The sequence below is a fragment of the Stylophora pistillata genome, chromosome 1, assembly GCF_964205215.1.
Source record: "Stylophora pistillata chromosome 1, jaStyPist1.2, whole genome shotgun sequence".
Taxonomy (NCBI): domain Eukaryota; kingdom Metazoa; phylum Cnidaria; class Anthozoa; order Scleractinia; family Pocilloporidae; genus Stylophora; species Stylophora pistillata.
The window spans coordinates 52490781-52498711 of record NC_142519.1 but is presented as its reverse complement, the minus strand read 5'-3'; the positions used below and the strand labels follow the sequence as shown (position 1 = coordinate 52498711).

The 7931-nt window shown below is 38.3% G+C and overlaps 1 long non-coding RNA gene across 1 annotated transcript; it reads right to left on the bottom strand.

Annotated features, from left to right (window-relative positions):
• Positions 1-540: 540 nt before the first annotated feature.
• Positions 541-1452, bottom strand: LOC148743042 (uncharacterized). The gene is made up of 2 exons (XR_016002095.1): positions 1406-1452; positions 541-938 (listed from the first exon to the last, which is right to left on the bottom strand). It is a non-coding gene; the product is annotated as an uncharacterized LOC148743042 (long non-coding RNA).
• Positions 1453-7931: the final 6479 nt, after the last annotated feature.

Here is a 7931-nt window from a genome sequence, read left to right as displayed (position 1 = left end):
AAACGTGGCCAGCGGTGCTCTTGGAGACTCTCGCCCTAAGACTGCTGGGAGATTATCATCTGCTTGGTGTCTATCCATTGCATAATAACATGACACAAGGCAAAAAGAAGACATTCAGTAACTTGCCATGTGTTAAATACTTACACTCTACTCAGACTAATTCATAGCGAGCTTGTTAAATAAAGTGGGGCACCGTAGAACAACGCAAAGCTAGCAAAAGCGCTTCCCGATAACGCTACCGTGTCGCTTTGCGGAAAGAAAAACAGTTCCAAGCCTTCCTAATGAGCTTAAAGTTCTTTCACTATTCGAGTAAACCGCTGAATGTAGTTCAGCAGGGTAACAAAGGTGACGAAATTGAAGAAACAAACAATTTGTTTGAGGAATAGCGAGGAGATGTTGTTCAGTATTAGTCCTCCAAATTGATAAAAAAGATCTCAATACATCAGAATTCTTATTTTCTTTTTTCAAAGAAAGCAGGGGCTAGGGTTAGTATACATACCCTTACTCGCGATTAATCTTTCGCCTTCCCCAGCTTCATCGTCCATGCCATCTTCGTCTTGCTTTTCAGATTCTTCGAAGTCCTTTTTAAGTTCTTCGTCTTGTTTGTTAGGCTCATCTTCAGTGTCATCTTCATCTTATCCATTGGATTCTATGCAGTCGTTTTCCGATTCTTCTTCTTGTTTGTCAGGCTCGTCTTCCATTTCATCCTCATGTTGTTCTTCAGATTCTTTTTCTCGTTTTTTTAGGTTCGTTTTGCTCAGATTGGCCTTCGTGGTATTCCTCTGGTTTTTCATCCTGTTCAGTCTCATCTCTCTCTCCAGACTCTTCACGATCGGTCTGCTCTGCGTTTTGCTCATGCTCACTTTGATCTTTCGATTCGTTATCACTGTCATCACTGTCATCACTGTCATCGCTCTCTGCCTCTCGTTGGATTAGAACTGAAAAGTGAGACGTTATAAAACAAAAAGTGCTCTGTACTATAAGTGCTACTTCCTATGCACTTTCTCTTGACAGTATTTATTAAAACAACAGCTATGATAGCAGGTAGCAATATTCATAAGGTAGTTTCTCCCAAAAACATCAGCGGTATTCCTTTCGAACTTTACCGGGTAACCCTGTCGTTTAAATGAGACCAACGGCTATTAACGGGTTATAATTACTGATCCCCATGAAATTCTATTGTTCTCTCTCTGCATCAAATCAACGATTGTAGTCTTTAAGATGACAAAACAACTGTATGAGGAAAACGGAGGAGGTCCTTTTTGTTAGCAGGGAAATCATCAGGGGTAATATAATTAAACGCGCTAAATAAGCATGCTGCAATATAAAAAATATTGCAGTGTGCAGGTTACAAATATTAAAAATATTGCTTCTTCCACTCCTCATAGGCTTTCAAAACCCATACCCATTTCCGGCGGCTGGCGTCTGAAACCCAACTTTTGTCAAATTTCTCGCATTCTGACGCTGTAATTGGCGTTCTAAATCTTTGCTCTGTTTAAAAAAGGAAAATAGAAACGCCGCCTTTAGAAGTCGATAAAGAATTAAAGCACTGACAGAAATGTCCAAACGTTACACTACATTATCTTCGATTTCTACTGAAATATCTGCCTTCGTAGAGCTCTGTGTTATAAATAATCCTTCGTCTTCCGACGAATCCATCCTCTTTCTAAACCCAGGTTCGCACTGAGTAAAATGACTCAATTCTCAGGCTTATAAAGTATGCAACTTAGTAGTCTTACACGCCTTGCACGAATTAATTCCATCATTAGAATTGTTTTGAACAACTATAACAACGAGCTGCAATAACAACCCTTGGCACAATTAAAATCTAAGATATATTCATCACAACAAAGAACAATAGCAATGAGCATAACAATCATCACACATAGGTGCGACTAAAGTCGAGGATCCAACACAGACACAGAACAATAGGACTTCATGGGGATCAATAATTATAATAGATAATTATTTCGACACATGGCATTATGAGAAATATTGCAGCCTACGGCCTCAGCTGGCTGCAATATTTCTCATAATGCCATATGCCTCAGTAATTATCCATTTATTAATTTGCGGTCATTTTAAGTGTTTTTTTCCTTCGCCCATCCTGGCCTCCGACTCCAAGGGTTAGTTGGTTCATAAGGCATGATAATCATTCAAGATAAGGCATGCTAATCATGCAAGATAAGCCATGCTAATCATGCAAGATAATCATGCAGAGGTACAATCACCAGAGGGTTATCGCGTGGTAATGAAACCTAATAAGATTTCAAGAACTAATGAGATTTAGTGAAACAACCTTGCACGACAAATGCTAAGCTGAATCAATGAAAGCTGACATCACAGAGGACCACTCTTAAATATGCAAATCCGCTCTGGAGGACTCTGATAGTGACTTTCCTTCAGGTTGTCTTAACGTACCCTCAACCGAGGAAAATCAAACTAATTAAAATTAACTCTAGTTATTATATGGCTGTGTCTCACAAGGATTGGGAACTACTGAATTCACGAATTTGATTGACTGAAATCAATATTGAAAGCGGTCTAGATTTTCCCATCTAGACCGGCATCTAGACCGGTCTAGAGAAAAAAGGTACAAAGAATAAAATGTTCCGTTGCTTTCTAGACACAGCCATATGATAAACATCTTCAGTAACCGAGCTAGTTCGCATTAGGTCTGTACTGGTGACCTTAGTCAAGATTCTCCCACACAGACCTTCCGTTCGGTTGATAAGAACTAAGCATTGCTCAAAGTGAGAAATGAATTTCTCATGCCTGTGGTTGTTCGGAAGACTGAGGTTGTACAAAACATTAGTTGTTCTAATGTCAACGTTAAGTATATTTTGACGTAAACTTCAGTAGAACAGGTTTGTTTTGAGAAACCGCGTCTTCAATGCAAGACAAAATGATAATCCTTATTTCCCAAAAACATGGTTTTCGATAAACGTACCTTCATTGTTTTGATTTCGTCCACACTTTTCCATCAAATAGCCCAAGAATTGCTGGAATTTAGGACTCAGAATACGTCGTACCCAGATGCAAGGCATCAAGAACAAAAATAAACAGTCAAAGACTGTATGTGGCCACTGGTGAAGCACAATTTTATTAGCATTAAAAAAAAGCTAGACGCTATCACGTAGAGTTGGAGAATATTTGTCTCACATGCTAAACAGAAAACCTGCCGCATCCCACATAATGATGACTACCCTGTTCCACAAGAGTAAGATGATTCAGGAATATACTGTCCAATCGACATTCAACCAGTAATAAAATCATAACAAATAATAGTATTAACAATAATAATAATAATAATGCTAACAATGTTAATATAAAAATAAGTTAAAGGGGCTAGCTCGAAAGATTCATGGTTTCCAATCCCCTGGGCTCCAACATGCCTATGCTTGTTTCACTTCGCTTGTGAATTATGAATAATTTTCCTATTTTATTGCAATTCCATTTTTTGAGGCTCTTTCTTTTTTTTTTTCTTTTTCATGCGTAAAATGTATTTGGTCATTCCGCGTCCCAACATATTCCGCAACTCCGCCGATCCACAGTTCTATCGTTTCTCAGTTCCTCCCTTTCATCATTCTTTTGAAGAACTTAGCGTATCGTATTTTGCAGCTTAATCGCTTCGCAAATTTAGCAACTCCGTTTCGGCTTAGGGTTACAGTGCACCTTCAGGGGTATCTCGCGTGCCAGCGAAGTAGCGCATCCGGTTCAAACTGTAGATATCTAAACCCCTATATCAAATTAAAGCTTATACGACTGGCTATCAGAGTATAGCAAAAATTTTGAAAAAAAATGAATTATCGAGTTTTTCACGACTTCTAAATACGAGCGCCCGAATCAGCTTTTGAACGATACATGTCAAAGCGAATTTTGTTTTTCGCTAATTTAACGTGTTCCTCCGTTACCGGGGCCAAAGCGCTAAAAAAGACATGTGTGCGATGTGCCAAATTCAATTTAAGTGACAAGTTACAGAACATTTTTGAAATAGGATTAAAAAAAATGTGGAGTGATTGTACAAAAATCGCTCTTGAAAAAAAAGTATCTAGAAATAAAAAATTCGGAGACATTTTTTATTGCTTATATGTAAAACTAGCTACTGTCAGAATTTCAGAGCAATCGAGCAAATTCCCTTTGACTTGTAGCTCTTAAAAGGTGGATTTAGAGGGCATGAAGGAACGGAATAGTATACCATTGTCAATGAACAAAGTTGCTTCAAATTCCTTGTTAATCATTCAGTTAGGACCCTAAGTAATGGGTAAAAAGGGCATTTTAGAAGACGAGAGAGTAAGTAACCAAGACCCCCTTCCCAACATAGTCACACTTATCTGAATAAGAATAATTCGTTACTGAGTTCGTAAAACATGCCTAATATCTCGAAATGTGTATACATTCCATATTACAACTGTAATCTACTTGAGAGGGGACTTTTCATTGAAAGGAAGCCCTAATTTAGTTTTCCTAAAAGTTTTCGGTGGCCAGATCTGATTGGTTTTCGGATTATACTGAAAACTTGTGTGTGATAACGGTATAACGGTGCATTAATATACAAAGCCCATCCTCAGTTTTACCACTATGGTTTTACACTCGTAAAGGTATCTATGGGCAACGTGAATAATGCAATTCTCAACTTGCATGATTAAGCTGACTGGATTACTTGTCTGTAAAGATGGGGGAAGGGACGCTAATCCGAGAGTTATCGGCATTGTCTCCCTGGAATTTGAAATTCACTCAAGGTGAAGCTTAATCACACGTCCGCCTTGAATAATAGTAGTTTGTTCATACTCACAGGAATCGAATACTTGACGCCATATCTTTAAATTGCTCGTTGCTCACTGTGCGGATTTTGTTGAAATAAAAGCTCCTGTAAACGACGATAGAATGAAAGGGTAACTCGTTAATGACAAACATTAGAACATGAAGTTAGATTAAAAAAAAAAAACCAAAATAAGTGATTGTGAGAGAGCACGAGTAACACCGAATGAGCACGAGTGACCACAAACGACCACGAGTGAATCCCGAGCGATCATGATTGACCCCAAGTGACCACGAGTAACCACGAGTAACTCCGAGTTACCATGAGCGACCACGAATGACCACTACTTTCCATTAGTGACTCGTGTGATCAAGAGTAACTAGTAAGCAGTAACTAGAGGAAGACGAGGGAGGACAGCAGTTTGCACACAATTTCTCTCTGAACATCAGTTTGGTTTTCGCCGCAATCGCTCGGCGGAATTAGCGGTAACTCTCTTTACAGACCTCATCCGGAAGGAAGCGGCTTCTGCACTGAAGGGCTATCCTGTATAAATATTCGTTATTATTACTATTATTATTATTACAAGGGAAGTTGGAGATCCCATGGCTGTTTGTTTTTAATATGCGACATAGATGACTCTGTTTGTACTCCTTGCTCTAAATACCACACTTCAGCGCATAATTCCATGAAGGCCAAACAGAATAGACACCTGCGCATGTCAAAGCACCTGTATCCAAAACAGACCCTGAAAGAGTAAAATTGACATTGCAAAACCAGAGATTAAAATGTGCACAGCTGGAAAATGAGCTTAAAGAAATGAGGGCAGAACAACTGAAATCAAACAATGAGGTTGATGACAAATTAAATGATGACTTGATTAAAGTGATCATGGATTCTTCAAGAGCCAAAACTACACCTTTTATGAACTTATCGCATTCCTGAAACTTTAACCTCTCATCTTTGTAAAAACTAAAATATTTTTTAATCGTTTCCGGGACTTTCCGAGGTTAAAATATCTTTAAAACCGACGTTTCGACCAGGTTTACTGGTCTTCTTCAGGTTGTTTAAAATGTTGTCACTATGGCGGATTGTTTAGTCTTTTAGCTTGGTGACCGCACTTGATTTCTTGCGAGGGAAATGTAGACTGAGATCTCTCGAGTACTTCTACTTTTGCGATAATTCACTGCCTATTACAGTCTTTTTTCATGATCAAAGAATGAGTTTAGAGGGGAGGAGCGTTGCGTGACGAGACTAAAAGCGGCTTCGAGGGAGACTACCAGTCCCCTGGCACTTTGTTAAATCGAGGTTCCACTTAAGGTGTAATTAGGCTCAAATGAAAAATTGTAGAGGAAGCATGATCATTTTTCGGTCAGGTTGAATGAGGACAAGAATAAACAGAACAATATTGTAAGAGATGAACACAGATGATGTTGTCATTAGTAAACTTGGAAAGAAATTAGTAGGGGAACCAATTTTTTTTAATTAATTCAGTGAGCTGTTGCAGCTGAAACATACATGTGAGTCAGTAGATTAGTTGTTTATCACATGTCATGGTCTTTTTAATTGTTTTCCACTGCTACATTTGAAAATCGTTTCTTTCAGCTGACTAGACATGTATACGTCATCACCATTTTAGCAAGAGTTATTGGAGGCTTGATGCTCGTGACTATGTTAAGGATTTCCACAGTTTTGAAAGGAAATTAGCTAAGGAAATGATCATTGTGGAAGACAAAGAAGGTGTCGTAAACATAACGCCTATAAAGTAGAATGCGAGTCGAATGGTTAAAATTATTAAGCCATGTTTCCTCGTGGAAACCAAGAAAAATATTAGCTTTAGTATTGTGGATTCTGCTAACAACTCAATTGATTTAAAACGCAAAGAAGCCTTTTATATAAATAAGATCGAACCTGAACTTAACAAACAATTACAGCATTATAAGACCATAGTTAGCTACTAACTATGATAAGACTTTCCTAGCGTTTTAGTTCACACCTTTGATGTTTGGTGTCATGTTGTAATTAGTACCCGCTTTTGTATTACATCATAATGTAAATATTTTATTCATCTACTTGTCTGTTATATAATTACTCGCGTTCTGTTACTCATTGATTGAAGATGGCATAAGCATGCCGAAATATGTCTCTCAAAAAAGTTTTCTATCTCTCACAATAATAATAATAATGCGAACAATGTTAATATAACAATAATTCAAAGGGGAGGATAGCTCAAAAGACTCATGGTTTCCAATCCCCTGGGCTCCAACATGCCTAAGCTTCTTTTACCTCTCTTGTGAATTATGAATAATTGTCCTATTTTATTGCAATTCCATTTTTTGAGACTCTTTTTTTTCCTTCATGCGTAAAATGTAATCGGTCGTTCCGCGTCCCAACATATTCCGCAACTCCGCCGATCCACCGTTTCATCGTTTCTCAGTTCCTCCCTTTCATCATTCTTTTGAAGAACTTAGCGTATCGTATTTCGCAGCTTACTCGCTTCGCAAGTTTAGCAGCTCCGTTTCGGCTTAAGGTTACCGTGCACCTTCAGGGGTGTCTCGCGTGCCCCTAAACCAAATTAAAGCTTATAGGACTGGCTGTCAGACTATACCAAAAAAATTGAAAAAAAAATAATTATCGAGTTTTTTACGACCTCTAAATACGAGCGTCCGAATCACCTTTTGAACGTTACACGTCAAAGCGAATTTTGTTTTTCGCTTATGTAATGTGTTCCTCCGTTACCGGGGCCAAAGCGCTAAAAAAGCGTGTCTGCGATTTGCCATATTCAATTTCAGTGACAAGTTACAGAACATTTTTGAAATAGGATTAAAAAAAGTGTGGATTGATCGTACAAAGATCGCTCTTGAAAAAAAAGTATCTAGAAATAAAAATTTCGGGGCCTTTTTTTATTGCTTATATGTAAAACTAGCTACTGTCCAAATTTGAGAGCAATCGAACAAATTCCCTTTGACTTGTAGCTCTTAAAAGGTGGATTTAGAGGGCAGGAAGGAACGGAATGGTATACCATTGTCAATGAACAAAGTTGCCTCAATTTCGTTGTTAACCATTCTGTTAGGACCCTAAATAATGGGGAAAATGGGCATTTTAGAAGACGAGAGAGCAAGTAACCAAGGCCCCTTTCCCAACATAGTCACACTTATCTGAATAAGAATAA